Consider the following 15,196-nt stretch of genomic DNA (forward strand, 5'->3'; position numbering starts at 1 on the left):
CTCGCCGGTGGTGAGAATTGCCGGTACTCCATGACAAGTGGCATCAGAGCCAGGTTACATTCCCGGGATTCCATGTCTGTCCAGTTGGCTCCAACCGGCGGCGGTGTTCGATCGCCATCGCCTCCTCGTTGATGTCGAGTATCGTACTCACCAACGCCCACTGTGGACGCCATCGTGGTGGCGAGGTCATCATCGAGCGTGTCATCAAGGAGGTGGGCGGCTCGGTGCAGTATCCAATGCTCACGTGCACCAACTACCAAGAATGGTCATTGTTGATGCACGTGAACCTGCAGGCCCAAGGGCTCTAGCAAGCTATCAAGCGGGAGGAGGGCGAGGTCGTCAAGTACCGTGAAGACCACCTCACACTAGCGGCGATCCTGTGTGCTGTGTCGCCTGAGATGCTCAGGTCGTTAGCAAGCAAGCGCACGATGCGTTCCGCCTGGGAGGCAGTGAAGACCGTGCGCGTCGGTGTCCAACGCGTTCGCGAGGCCAATGCGCAGTAGCTGTTCAAGCAGTTCGGTGAGATCTCGTTCAAGGAAGGGGAATCTGTCGATGACTTCTCGCTCCGGATCGTTAGTCTCACCAACAACATTCGCATCCTCGACGGCGACATCACGGATGCGGAGATTGTGAAGAAAATGCTCCAAGTAGTCCCTGAGCACCTGGAGCAGATCGCGTTCTCCATTGAGACTCTCCTCGACATCAACGAGCTATCGGTCGAGGAGGTCACTGGTTGTCTGCGCACCATCGAGCAGAGGAAGAAGAAGTCGGCACCGCCTCCACCCACCATCGACAAGCAGGGTCATCTTCTTCTCTATGAAGAGGAGTGGCTCGAGCGGCTAAAGCTGCGCGACAGCGGTGAGGGAAGCGGGTCCAGCAGCGGCAAGTAGCACGGTAAAATGCGGCGAGACTACAGCAGCGGTGGCGGTGGCGGTGGCGCGCGTGACACTAGAAGCGGCACGTCGTCCGGGCCGGCATAGGAGCGCTCGGCGGATAAGTGCCGGAACTGTGGCAAGTCCAGCCACTGGGCCAAGGACTGCCGCAGCAAGCCAAGGAAGACGGAGCAGGTTCACGTTGCCTAAGGTGAAGAAGATGAGCCCACAGTGCTGATGGCATCATCATCACTCTCCTCCTCTTCCCCTTCGACAATGAGCTCTGCCGTCTAGATTCACGAAGAGGGTGTGTTCGTGCAGCTCGGGCCACGTGAGGACCACGATCACCGTCGATGGGTGCTGGAAACGGGTGCCACCAACCACATGACTGGCACGTGGTCTCCAGCATAGTACGTTTCAGCGATGGATTAGTGGCGGAGATAGAGGGGTGAGGCACTATCATCTTCACATGCAAGAATGGCGAGCACCGTGCATTGACGGGGGTGTATCTCATTCCCCATCTGATGGCAAACATAGTCAGTCTCAGCCAACTAGACGAGGCAGGTTGCCGAGTGGAGATCAACGTCGTCCTGCTCCGCATCTTTGACCAGCAGCGGAAGTTTCTCGCGCGCGTGCGACGCTCCCCAACTCGGCTCTACATCATCGAGCTGGACGTCGGGCGGCCGGTGTGCTTGTCTGCGCGTAGCTCGGAAGCGGCCTGGCGTTGGCAAGCGAGGTACGAGCACACCAGCTTCAAGTCACTGCGCACGCTCGCCCAACAAGAGATGGTACGAGGGCTGCCGCCGCTTGATCATATTGATCAGGTGTGCGGCAGCTGCCTCACCGGCAAGCAGAGGTGGGCGCTGTTCTCGGACAAGGCACTGCGGCAAGCAGAGCACAACCTTGACCTCATCCATGGTGATTTGTGCGGATCGATCATGCCCACGACTCCCAGCGGTAACAAATATTTTTTGTTGGTCGATGATCTGAGCAGACATATGTGGCTGCGTCTGCTGTCGAGCAAGGATCAAGCTCCAGCTGCAATCAAGAATTTCCAGGCCACCGTGGAGGTGGAGTCCGGGAGGAAGCTGAAGGTACTCCACACGGATCATGGGGGGGAGTTCACCTCTGTGGAATTCAGCGAGTATTGCACCGAGCGCGGCGTTCAATGGCAGCTCACCGCCCTCTACTCACTACAGCAGAATGGGGTGGTGGAGCGCTACAACCAGAGCATCGTTGCCATGGCGCGCGGTGTATGCTCAAGGCTAAGGGGCTCCCTGGATACTTCTGGGGAGAAGCCGTGAACACCGTCGTACATATCCTCAATTGCACTCCAACACGAGCGCTCGATGGCAAGACCCCTTTCGAGGCTTGGCACGGCGATCGCCCTGCCGTCCACTACTTCTGAACGTTCGGCTGTGTAGCGCATGTGAAGAACACGCGGCCGGGCCTAAAGAAACTTGACGATTGAAGCTCACCAACCATCTTCGTCGGCTATGAACATGACTCCAAAGCGTACTGCTGCTATGACCCCTCAAGCAGGCATGTCATTGTGTCACGCGATGTCATGTTCGACGAAGCGGCACAATGGAGCTAGGGCGATGAGAACATCGACAATTCGGCCAGCAGTGATCCTTTCGTCGCCGAGCACACCATGAAAGATCCCCGGTGGACTCGTTCCCAACCCCTGCCCCTGCGTCCACCCCCATGACATCATCAACACTAGAGTCGGTCGAATTTGTCTCCCCTCCGGTAGAGCTCGAGGAGGATTTGGATGCGGACCACGACGACGCTCCACTTTAGTTCCGTGCCATCGACACTATCATCGGGCCATCTTCTCCTCTTGGACTCGTGCCTCGAATCCTCGATGAGGAGCTCTAGGTCACCACGGTGGGCGAGCCAGCATCCTTCACTGAGGCAGAGAGAGAGGCTAGCTGGAGGTAGGCGATGCACGAGGAGATGAAGTACATTGTTGACAATGGCACCTGGGAGCTCGCCGCACTCCCCACTGGGCACCGAGCAATCAGGCTTAAGTGGGTCTTCAAGGTGAAGCACGACAAGAGTGGCAACGTCGTTCGACACAAGGTGCGACTAGTGGCAAAGGGCTACATTCAGCACGCAGGGACCAACTTCAACGAAGTTTTTGCTCTGGTGGCGCAGATGGAGTCTGTGCGTGCACTGATCGCTCTAGCGATGCATGAGTGCTGGCAAGTCCACCACATAGATGTCAAAAGCGCCTTCCTCAATGGCGAGCTCAAGGAGGAGATGTACGTGTCACAACTGCCAGGATTCATCGTCGACGACAGCGAACAAAAGGTGCTACGTTTGCGCAAAGTGTTGTACAGTCTATGACAAGCACCGAGGGCCTAGAATGCCAAGCTTGATGCCTCTATGGCATCTCTGGGTTTCCAGAGGAGCAACTTCGAGCGCGACATCTACATGCGCAGCAGAGGTACGTCGCGGTTGGTTGTCGGCGTCTATGTCGACGACCTGGTTATCACCGGCACCAGCAGCACCAAGATTGTTACGTTTAAGACTGAGATGAAGAAGAAGTTCCTGATGAGCAACCTCGGGCTATTGTCGTACTACCTTGGGATCGAAGTGAACCAAGGGCCAGGAGGCTTCACGCTCTGCCAATCCGCTTATGCAGGCAAACTGCTGGAGCGAAGCAGCATGAGTTCCTACAACCCCAGTCTGACGCTGATGGAACCAAGGCTCAAGCTAAGCAAGGAGAGCACCAAGCCGTTGGTGAACACCACGGAGTACAGGCTCATCATCGACGGATTGCGCTACTTGGTGCATACATGGCCAGACCTCGCCTACGCAGTGGGGTATCTAAGCTGGTTCATGGAGCAACCCCATGAGGATCATCTCAACACGGTGAAGTGCGTGCTTCGGTACGTGGTTGGAATGCGTGATTATGGTCTTCGCTTCACTAGGAAGGAGGAAGGGCAAGCACAGCTTGTCGGGTTCAGCGACGTCGACATGGCAGGCGACATTGACACGTGCAAGAGCACGAGCGGCATCATCTTCTTCCTCGGCAGCAACCCTGTCACCTGGCAATCTTCCAAGCAGAAGGTGGTGGCTCTGTCCTCGTGTGAGGCAAAGTACATTGCAGCAACCACTGCAGCTTGCCAAGGCGTCTGGCTGACTTGGCTTGTGACTGACATGGTCGGCATTGAGTCCAGAGCGTCAGAGCTCAAGGTGCACAATCAGTCCGCCATCGCCCTCAGCAAAAACCCCATCTTCCACGACCGAAGCAAACATATTGATACGCGATTCCACTACATTCGGGAGTGCATTGATGGGACGAAGATCATCCTCAGGCATACTTCAACAGAGAACCAGTTGGCCGATGTTCTGACAAAGTCACTTGGGCGCGTACGCTTCTAGGAGCTGCGTACTCTGATCGGTGTCCAGAAGATCAGTGAGTGCGGCAAGGACTAGGGGGGAGAAATGTTACACATACTCCAGTGCCTCACCGTCATTTTCGGTTGTTTCCGTTGTTCTTCAGTTTGTTTTCGCATCTTCTCTGTTTTTCAGTTAGTCGTTGAGCACGGCTTCAGTCTAGCTGCGGCTGTGCGCGTTTGTAGCAGCGCTCCACGCATGCCTGTTCATGCAGTTGTGCTCAAGGTCATGTGCGGCAAGGTAGTGGTGTGGGATGGCACGATCACCATGCGGTCGTGCTGCGCATTCAGGGTAGTTGAGCTGTCGATTTAGCTCTAGGTTTTCCGTTAAATAGATGAGCAATATACAAGAAAAAAAGCAGCCGTTTTCTGCTTTACCAATTCGTTGTGTTCATCATGAACTTGAGTGCGTGAACTCCGAGCTCGCCGGCGGTGAGAATTGCCGGTAATCCATGACAGCTATTGTATTCTCAAAACCCGGAGCGCTCAATTAGTACTAGGTGGAGTAGAGCTGTAGGGACCAATGATCCAAAAATTGGATTAGAAAGAAGGGGCAAGGAGTGGAGTGGAGTGGAGAGAGGGGGGAGGGAGAGCTCGCCAAATTGACAACATCAAATTTGAGATTATTCAGACAAATACAGCAACAAAGGAATGTGCTTTTTGACACCTTGAAACAGAACAAACCTCAAGATCTGAGAAAAAGAGTGGAAACATCATTCGATATCCTTACAGGTATTTTCTCATTCATCTAAAAAGCTATAGGTGAACTTAACTACTTCCATTACCACAAGGCTAGAGTTACTTCAAGAGTGAACTTCGGTCTGAATAATCCGCACAGATTAGATGGATTACAGAGGTTGGCAATTACCTCAAGAACATGTATGTGCCTCTTTTCCAGAGAAATTGAGGCATTTCATCAAACATCTTGTAGGGGTACACGCAACAAGGAAGAATGGTACAAACTTGCCTGTGATAGATTCTGGCAACTCCCTGCTCCTTGCTAGTGTTTCGGGAGGAACAAAACACATCACATAGGAGGGAGCATCTCACCCGACTTGGGCAAAAATTTAGCAATGAACGTCCTGGGTCCATTAAGGTCTGGAGCTCACCGTTGTCACGGCCGGTTCCACCTCCCACCGAGCCGTGCCATCGCAGAACTATACTTGTCCCGCGTGGCCATCAGCAGCGGTAACAAGTATAGTTCTGCATGGCCATCAATAGAATAAATGGCCAATAGAATAAATGGTGATTCGATAGAGAGTGAATAGTAATTTATGGAATATTATAGCGATCCTGTATAATTATTGTTCATGAATTATTATACTGATCTTACTATAATGAGGGGCCTGCAGCGGTTCTGTTCCCTCTACTGTAGTAGTATTGTATTGTATTGTGAGTAAGTCACAGCTACTGTTCACAGATGATTTACCTCTTCTAAGTTAGAGGATCTGGTTCTGGGGGAGAGGGAGCACGTCCAAAATTTCAGCCGGATAAAGCCACGAGGAGGAAGGAGGATGGGTGACGCGACGGGTCTGAAGTTTCAGCCGGATCGCGTGATAGGAGTTTAGGAGCAGGAAGGGTGATAGATAATAACTTCATGTTTTTTATACTTAATTAAATATCCATACGTTACAACGAAAGATTAAAAATTTTCACGAGATAATATAATCGACTGAGTATGTTTAATGCATTGCGTGTGCATTTCAACCAAATAATTTTTTTACCACCTTACATTGGTATAAAACTCATTTAGTTCAACCTTTTGGTTTGATAATTGTGGAACAAATATTTACAAATAGTGTGGAAGGAAGATCCATCCTAAAAAATACTATTCTCATTGTGAAACTTTTCACAATCTTGGCACTTTCAATACAATTCCAAATGACAAAAGACAAATCCTTATGTTAATCGCATATGGCTTGGATTGCAATAGCTTTCTAGCATTTAAAGTTGTCTACTTACACTAAGCACGAATGAAGATTGGAGCAAGAATAAAGATTGAACAAAGCTATAGACCATAATTTCTAGCATATAAAGTTGTGTATCTTTTCATAGTTTCTAAGGGACTTTGCATAACAAGAATAAAGATTGGAGCAATCGAGAATCAACAAACTAATCAGCATATATTAAGTAAATTCTGACTTTACTTCGCACGTTGAAACTTGATTTAGCTATCAGAACTTTCCCCCACACAACGGATGATCGACATAGAAATTTCATCGAATATGTGCAGGCTATCTTTGATTATATATAGAATTGTTTGCAGTTCACAATAGAAAAACCACCTTCTAAATAAACTGGTCCCCTTATTCAATTTGTATCATCGTTCACGAATGAAAACATGGATGAGGGCGGCTGCCACATCCATGGCTCCCACAACATCAGTAGGCCAGACACTAATAATGGTGCTACCATCACGCTAATCACCACTACTATGGTGTCTTGCCCATCAGCACATTCAAACTGCACAATTCAAGCTTGTCCATGGCCAGGTTTTGTGCCCCTAACTTGTTGAACAACCAACACTGCCCACACAAACCTGCATATCAACAAAAATAACAACAACAAGCGCTCAAATGCAACAGCAACTTGCACATGCTCCATGTACTTAAATTGCATGCGTGAAGGGCGAGAAATTATTTGATTATGTTATTAATTAGAATACAAAATCGGAATGTACGATATTTATTGTCAACCAAAAACTATGTTTGAACACATTAGGTTTAAACCAAGTATTTTTCCAAATACTGACTGAACCCACGAAACACAGCAAAGTGTGAAGTCTGAATATCAACTATTTTGTCACTAAACTCAAATTGCCCCCACGAGTAGGCCCAAAAACTGAAAGATACAATTTGAAATAAAAGAAGTTAGGTTTGTGTCTGTGCACCATATATTTTCACTTCTCATAAGCCGCTGCAAGCAAACTATTATTTTGAGATGGAAAAATAGAAATAGAAATTAAAGAAACAAATGCCGCAAGGATATCAGATGAACCAAGGCATTATGATTGATCAAACAACTTTAGTATCATAAACTAGTTAAGTATAGCACAATGCTAAGAGGGAATTGCCTAAAAGATGCAATTTGCATATCACAACACTTTGGCAAATACACCACTTTAGTTTAGCTTCAGAAGTCAATGAAATTCAACCTGCAATGTAGAATACAACAATAGTTATAAATTAACAAGTTAAGGTGAGTGTAAATATTCATCAAAAAGGAAGTGCGAAAAATCTTGCATAGAAATAGCATGAATGATAGAAGCAGCCACCCACAAATCTATAGATGATGCCATGGGATGAAGTTGTGTTCAATCTAGATTGAATGGATTGATCAACCGTGTCAGGGAGAAGATTAGTAACAAATAAAAAATTGAGACTGCATCCTAGATGGGTAGTTTAGTCAAGTACCTGGTGTGCATCACTAATGTCTTACCTTACTGCACGTAAGTCACCATCATAGAACAGGAGGGAGAAGGGCTGTTGAACGTGAGTGTGAGGGCAATAGATGTCAGGCTGAGCGAGAGGGTAAGAGATGCAGCAATGCTGCATGCTTACCCGTCATTTGCTTCCCATGTGGAGCTATTGAGAATGGATGAAGCGGTCCAAGGAGGTGGGCCATGGTTCGCATGGGAAGGAATTTTATAAAACATCTTGTAAATATGCCACTCTAGAAGTTTAACTATTTGAATAATCAAACTTCAAAATAAGTAGCTATCTCAAATACATCTGCATCCAACTTTAGGAGTGTAGGTGAAGGGCAGACCTGTCTCAATGGTAGAGTGTCTCCACTTGTGTCTTGAGGTCTTGGGTTTGCATTAGCCTCTCTGCAAAAAGAAGGAGTAAGGCTGCTAGAAATACCCTTTCCCAAACCACACAATATGTGGGAGCCTCTAGCACTGGGTATGCCCTCTTTTTAGATTGTAGTAGTGTATGTGTCAAACATGCAAATGCATTGAGAAGGTGTGAGTGTTCAATCAGTGACAGCATGCTCTGCAAATGTCAGTGGAGGCAATGTCTTGCATCTTCTGAGCAAGAGCAATGTTGCAGCAGCTTGCCACCTCGCTTGTTTCTTCAAGCAGGAAGGAAGTTTGTTGATACAACATCTACCATACAACAAAGTTCCTAAAATTTTAAGTAATCTTTTACAGAACTAAAGGGTAGAACTGTGCCACTTCTTGGTATTTAGTAGCACTGCTGAAAATGTTGCCCTTTAGTTATATAAAAGATCACTTAATTTTTAGGAATAAAATTAATGCCTATGCCTGGAATGCAAAGAAGGAGATTAAGGCATGAGTTAACTACATTTTAAAACAAATTGGCACATGGGAAAACGGCAATTAACATGCAAGTGTAGAAAAGATGTCATATGCATTTCGTTGAGTCTGGTTTGCAATTTCCCTACTTCTAGAAGACAATACTAGGACACAAATTCTTTCCCTCAACAAAGAGCCTTGGCTAACCTTATATGCACAGTTTAGCCATTCAATCCTAACACAGGTCAAGCTAGCAAAATCGAACTACAATTCTAAACAAATTTCACCATGGATCATAAAGGTCTTCCGTTGAATCATTAAACTCAACTCAAATGAGTGGCATACCCTAAAACTGCTATATCAAATTGATAAACATTGTTATATATATATATATAGAACAAGTATAATATGTAGCTAGCTATAATATAGGTTATTTTGTAGCCAGGGTACGGGACGCGTTCCGCGCCATTGCCCATGGTGCGGACCCCAGGGCTCAAAAGTGGAGGGGAAGGCGGGTCCGCGCCATGGACAATGGCGCGGGTGTTGGCCGTGTTCGCGCTACACTATCCGCACCATTGTCCATGGCGCGGACCCCAGGGCTCGTAGCTGGAGGTGAAGGTAGGGGTCCGCGCCATGGACAATGGTGCGGATGTTGGCCATGTTCGCGCTACAATATCCGCGCCATTGTCCATGGCGCGGATCCCGCGGGTCGAAACTGTAGATCAAAATAGGAAAAAAAAACTCACAATTTGAGCATATGGGTTGGATCGGGTCATTCGGCTTGGGTTGAATGTGTGAGTTGAGTCCGGCCATAGAATAGGATATTCTATAGCTAGTTATATATAAATACATATATATATATATATATATATAGATATATATAAACCTATCAGAAGAGAGACATAATTGAAAAAGAAACTTAGTTGTAAAATTACAGTCTACATATCTCATAATTTCAGAAGATCATCAATAATTTATTTTGCAATATCCATCAAATATATTGACTTCTGAAAGGAAAATACATGCATTCAAATATGAATAACTACATGCCAGATGCACAAAATATCTGAAGGTGCTGCACAATTTAAATCCTAAACTTGATATCTAAAAACCGCAATGACAACATGTAAAGACAAAAGAATTATCAAGATTTAGTTCATTTCTTCTTGCATATTGGTTCAAGGCAGATCCATTGAATAGACTAATTTCCACACTTAAGTAGGTTTAAGTATCAGTCCATTCTTGGGTTTTTCCTTTCTTAACTAAATTATTTAGCACAGACACCTTGTAGATGCAAACAGCAAAAAGAAAAATTACTCAGAGCATCCACTACACAATCATGTATCGACGATACAAACTTCGTACTACTTATTTAATTAGTCTACAACTCTATGCGAACACGTCTGAACTATTTAATTGGAAACAGAACAAACATATACATGTAAATAGAGAGAAGCACACACACCTTTCAGGCTAGAAATAGTATCCTCCGTTCTTCATTTTTAATTGTCAATGCAAAAACAAAAAAAAAAATAACATCATATCCGAACTAAGAAAATATATTGTGCATTTAGATATCGTTTACTTTGGTTTACCTAAACTTGGTTTGGCAAGGACCCTCATAATTGGTTAGCTAATCTAGAATGAGAGTCTTTATAGTAACCTGCACAGAAAGAACTTTTTCTTCTCAAGGATAGCCAATGCATTAAGAAGATGCTACAAATAACTCAAGCATTAGTAGTAATTTAACCTTATCACAAACAGGGACCAGTGCTTTGTGCAATCCGAATGCTCACATTGATCCTTTGCCTCCTTGCCTAATGGAAAATGCAATCAAGATGCAGTCATGAGAAGGGGGCAGCAGCTGAATTGCACAGGTGGAAACGCTTACCAAGCCAACATGGACACCGAGCACAGGTCATTCCAGACCATGCATAAATCCATCCAACGATTCTCCCCTCGCAGGCATGATGGATCTTCCAAATCTAAGCGGCCAACGTGTTCTCTGTCCAATGGGATTCTCAGCGGCGAGAGTGGGTTGTGGATCATCATGAATCAATCGTCCCCAAGCCAGGTAAGACACTGCAAGCACCAACTGCTGAGACCACGAGAACTTGGAGGGATTGTGTAGTTGTTAATCAAATCGAGCGATTTACCTGGTCCTTCATGACTCCATTGCTGCCCCAGCAGACCTCTCCGCTCCAGCCGATGGATAGCGCTGTCCATCGTTGGAGACAGGAGCAGCACCACCATTTCGCAATGAAGGACGGAGGCAAGAGGTCATCGGTTGGCGGCGACGGTGGCTGAGGGCACCAGATCTATAGAGTGCTCCTCTTGGCTCCATCTTCCCTGATCTCCATCTCGTCTCCCTCCTAGTTTCTGATCCCAGTTGCCTCAACGTGCTAGGGACAAGCCTAGCAGCGCACATTGGGTGTGGCCACTGGGGATGAACATAGATGGGGATGCCAGTGCAGCTACAGATCAGGATGCTGGTGCGGTGATGGCGGGCCTGGATGGCAAGGAGTGCGAGAGGCGGGGACGCAGGTGGGGTCACAGAGCATGCGGGGAGAGAGGAGGTCGATGATGATGGTGGCAGGGTGGATGTCGACGGTGAGTACACCGGTGACTCAGGATTGGAGCATGATCGTGAAGGACCAACACTGCCGCACCTAGAGGAAGTGCGAAACACGGTGGGACTAGATGGTGAGGCAGTGCGAGAAGCTGAGGTAGGAGTGGTCATAGGAGCACGTGGCGAGGAGGTTGGCAACAACGACGGCGAAGAGGGAGGGTTGCACGGTGATTGAGGGCGACGAAGTTTGGCAATTTGGTTGAGTGTAGATTTTGGGGAAGGAAGGAGCGAGGCCATTGGGATCACATGCTCGAGTGATGGTGGTGACATTCTGTTGTGAGGAGATGCACACTTGTCAGCACATGAGGGGAATAAGCGAACGAAGGGGCAGACAAGCGGATGGACAAAGGGCGCGGGCAGACAAATGAATTCATTAGCAATGTTTTAAGTAGTAGAGATTACTCTAGTATAGATAGAGTGGGTAACAAGTCAAATTATTAGGTAAGTATATTTTTCAATAAAAAGTCTAATTTGTTTGTCGCCATTTGTTATGGTCTTTTTGGTAGAGCTCCCAACCCAGATTCTCCAAAACAATCTGAGGAGCTCTACCAAACAGTGATTTCTCAAGAAGCTCTCACCTGAGAATCAAGAAATCATTTCCCTTTTTTTACTGGGCACAGGAAGCTAAAAAAAATCTACTCCTCACCCAATCCCGCACACTCCCTTTTAGACTTCCCCATCAAATTGGCTTGTATTTATCCACCATTTCCATCAAAACGAAATCCCCAACTCCCTCTTCTTGCACCCGCAACGCCTGTCCTACCCCTATCCCACTCAATTGCTCACGATTAGGGTTCGATGCCACCCCCACTCCATGGCACGTCTCCACCACCTTGCCCACCGCCTACCAAATCAAGTTGGGGAGCTCTATCAAAGAGGCCCTTAAGCACATTCATTGACCACCTCTCTCTCATTAGGAGAAGACGCTGATAGCAATGACCATAGCCAGTGCACCATCACCGTTAGGGGCTAAGGGTCGGAGTTTTAGTGTTTGGACGGGTTCCTCTCACCCTAGCTATAGAAGTCAAGGGGAACACGCGGGTGACATTGCTAGTTGTGGAGTGCAAGTGGATAGTGGGAAAGGTTGAGGTGTGGGAGGCACGTCGAACTAGTTAGGGTAGGGTGTTGCGACGGTGGCATGTGCAGGCGGTGTCACAAGGTGACACCGGTAATGGGAGGTGCCTGAGCGTGGTGGAAGGTGGTGGTGCGGTAGACAGCACTGGAGGGTGTGAGGGAGGCGGGCCAAGGGGGCGGGGAAGATGGTCGAAGTAGCAAAGGCCTAGCTGAAAGGGGAAGATGGCACGAGATTCATTGAACCTGGACTAGTCACCAGATGCTTTGATTGGCTAGATGATAGATTGTTAATTTTGTCTATATCTCTACTAAGTTGGTGGAGACAATGCAAAATCACAAATAAAATTTGTAAAAAAAGAACCATACTTAGGAGACGATGAGCTTCAGTCAAAGACGACTCCATTTAAGAGGGGGAGGATGATGAGGACTCCACTCCTTTGGATACAAACATGACAAGTAATCCTCTAGTTGCTGCACATACACCGTTGCAAGATCCTATGACACGAGCTTATGCACACCAATTAAATTATGAGGTGAGCTCATTCCTCGCTGCCCTATTTATAATTGTTAGGATAAGATGCTACTAAATAGATGTTTTAATGTTTTATTACTTAGAAATATGGGGGAAGCACTATCTGGACAACCTCAAGTCAATCCTTCATGTTAGACTCCAGCCAGCCCCCAAGTCGACCAAAACTCGGCCTCCAAATCAAATTCAGAGCCCGATTGATAATCCGAATAAAAAACATCATAATTGTCGCATACGGGGTTCAATAGAGGTGTTCTTGTACTTACTGAAAATCTTAAGAAGAGCCATTTCCAATGGATCTGGCCCCATTATCAGATTCCAAGCGTACATGTTGCAATCGTCCAAGAGAGGTGCTATGTCACCTGATTGGCTGAATTGGGCTTGTATTCATGTTAGGGCCCAAGCCCAGGTTGTGTGCGTCCCCCACCATGCCACACATAACCCTAGGCCGACCTTTACACAACCTCTCCTCCCTCCGCCTCCTTCTCATATACTTAGTAGCCATCATTGTTTAGGGTTTGGGTATTTCTTAGATTATTCTGCCACTTTGCAGTTTCACCGCTTGTTCGGTTTGAGGAACCCCACTTTGTAGACTACATCTATATTTGCAATAGAATTTTATATTACATCTTCTATTCTCTTTCTTGTGTTCTCAGTTCACATGCAGTGATAAGTCTTCTTGACGAGGTCAACCGTGTTCGATATGGTCAATAACGGCAAAGTAGTGTGTCGAGACTAGTTCAAGAAACAAATCAATCTCATCTATGTGCTGACCCAGGAATCAATCCCAACACATAGTGACTTCACTGATGATAAATAATCATTACAATATCCATACTTATCGAATTAACCGTCTTACAAAAGTGACATTTAAGGGTCGAAGAACCAAATAAATTCCAACGGAACTAAACGAACTACAAAGACTCTAATCCTTTATGACTCTTCCACAGGAATCATCGACGTAGAAAGCACCTTAGAACGATCCACCTTCAGCGTACTCCTTGATACCTTCTCCAATTGAGTGTTTGGTGACAGCAAGAGTGAGCACTTATCGTACTCAACGAGTTGTGAAGGAATAGTATGCATATGAAGGTTTTAACAAGAAATGGGTTGAATGTCTCCTTTGCATAAATCAACATTAAAGTAAACATATTTGAAAAGCAAATATAATTAAGTGAATAACCAACCACCTCAAGATTCCATTCATCTTGACTTAACAAACTAACGAATACCTCAACCAAAGTTCAATCTAGTAAGGTTGAACCCTCATTCATAGTTCCCACCACTATGATTGACAACCCTTAACTATGATTCCCACCATCACAGTTGACCCGACTAACCAAAATATCAAGTTATAATCATGGTAGGTTTTCAGTGCCACTCGTGACCGTGAGCACAGCTGAATATTCACTTTTAACTCTGCAGAGGTTGTACTTTACCCACAAGATGTATCATCCTATTTTGCTGAGCATTCGTTGGCAGTCGGATAACTCTTACATACTACCGAGTTGTGCGCTAGGAATCCACTACAAAGCCTTTATAATGTCCCCTCTCAATACATGTCTACCCGCTAAGGTTTCAGTGCAGCATGATTCCACCTCAACAATAGAAGCCCCCTCTTGGGCCTTTCAAATCCCAAGACATCGTCTATTCACCGCTCTTCTACCTGGTCTATACTATGTTGAGAGTAAGAAAATTTCTTGGCTAGGCCTGTCCCATTCCAGGCTTTGTGTTGTACTATAAACACAGAAATGTCACCCCATGAACCGGTCCTTAGATTTGAGCAAGGCTACCACTTTCCAAACCATACATCCCATCATACCACATGCTCAAATCCCTATACCATGTTGCTACAAAAGTTATTCCATCATATTTTATCATTGTTGCATAGGACCATTATCAAATTCGTAGAGAATCATGATTACCATCCAAAGCAAAGCTAAACATCATCTTCACATCCATAACCCAAAACCATACTATGGCGACAAGGATGATAAGGGAAAAACTATGGTAAAGCCTAACACTTGGGATTCCGTATATATTGTTAGCATGCATGTTTATAAAGCAAAACATTTGTAAAACTAGGATAAAAATGATAAAGAATACAACTTGCCTTCATTAAACTCAGTTGGGTCTTCAAAATCTTACTCCTACAGACCTTCTAGCTCCTTCGAAAGGTTGGTATCTACTCACAACATAGAAAAACAACAACACATAAACACCAAGATCCAAGAAGAACCATATATCACACAACAAACATCATCATCATAAGATTACACCATTCCGGACAATTCGTCGAAAGAACGGATCATAACGGAGCTACGATTTACAAGTTATGCTTTTTCAAAGATTAGAATAGGACTGAAAAGATTATCTATAAATTAAATTATGTTGCTAAGAATTTTCTAGGATTTTTCCAAAGTCATC

At 46.0% G+C, this 15,196-nt stretch overlaps 1 long non-coding RNA gene across 3 annotated transcripts; it reads right to left on the reverse strand.

Annotated features, from left to right (window-relative positions):
* Positions 1-6,512: 6,512 nt before the first annotated feature.
* On the reverse strand, positions 6,513-11,480 carry LOC133896689 (uncharacterized). 3 transcript variants are annotated; one of them, XR_009905818.1, is made up of 7 exons: positions 10,694-11,480; positions 10,429-10,619; positions 10,288-10,354; positions 10,133-10,200; positions 10,003-10,031; positions 8,048-8,108; positions 6,513-6,818 (listed from the first exon to the last, which is right to left on the reverse strand). It is a non-coding gene; the product is annotated as an uncharacterized LOC133896689 (long non-coding RNA). The 3 variants fall into 3 exon arrangements; XR_009905817.1 differs by having other exon boundaries at positions 6,513-7,433; XR_009905816.1 differs by having other exon boundaries at positions 6,513-8,108.
* Between the last annotated feature and the right edge of the window lie 3,716 nt (positions 11,481-15,196).

Source organism: Phragmites australis, chromosome 17 (genome assembly GCF_958298935.1).
Source record: "Phragmites australis chromosome 17, lpPhrAust1.1, whole genome shotgun sequence".
Lineage (NCBI taxonomy): Eukaryota > Viridiplantae > Streptophyta > Magnoliopsida > Poales > Poaceae > Phragmites > Phragmites australis.